The sequence below is a fragment of the Carlito syrichta genome, unplaced genomic scaffold (genome assembly GCF_000164805.1).
Source record: "Carlito syrichta isolate Samal-C Ts95f unplaced genomic scaffold, Tarsius_syrichta-2.0.1 Scaffold302045, whole genome shotgun sequence".
Taxonomy (NCBI): domain Eukaryota; kingdom Metazoa; phylum Chordata; class Mammalia; order Primates; family Tarsiidae; genus Carlito; species Carlito syrichta.
In genome coordinates this window covers 26,042-26,565 of record NW_007246141.1, presented here as the reverse complement: position 1 = coordinate 26,565, position 524 = coordinate 26,042, and positions in this window count along the sequence as shown.

Below are 524 nucleotides of genomic sequence, written 5' to 3'. Positions count from 1 at the left end.
GAAGCCTACTTGGTCATGATGGATGATTTTTGAGATGTGTTGTTGAATCCAGTTTGCTAGCATCTTGTTGAAAATTTTAGCATCTGTGTTCATAAAAGATATTTGTCTGTAGTTCTCCTTCTTTGTTGGGTCTTTACCTGGCTTGGGTATCAAGGTGATATTAGCTTCATAAAATGATTTGGGGAAAGTTCCATCTTCCCAAGGCCTGGAATACTATCAGTAGGATTGGTATCCACTCCTCCTTAAATGTCCTGTAGAATTCTGCTGGAAAGCCATCTGGCCCAGGACTTTTTTTTTTTGTAGGAAGTTTTCTTATTACATAGTAAATTTCCTTGATTGTCATTGGTCTATTTAGGGTCTCGATTCCTTCTTGTTTCAACCTAGGCACGTTGTGTGATGTCAGAAAGTCTTCCATTTCCTTAAGGTGTTCAAATTTGTTTCCATACAAGTGTACATAGTAGTCTCTAATGATCTTTTGTATTCCTTCAGGGTCAGATGTGACTTCATCTTTTGTGTTTCTGATT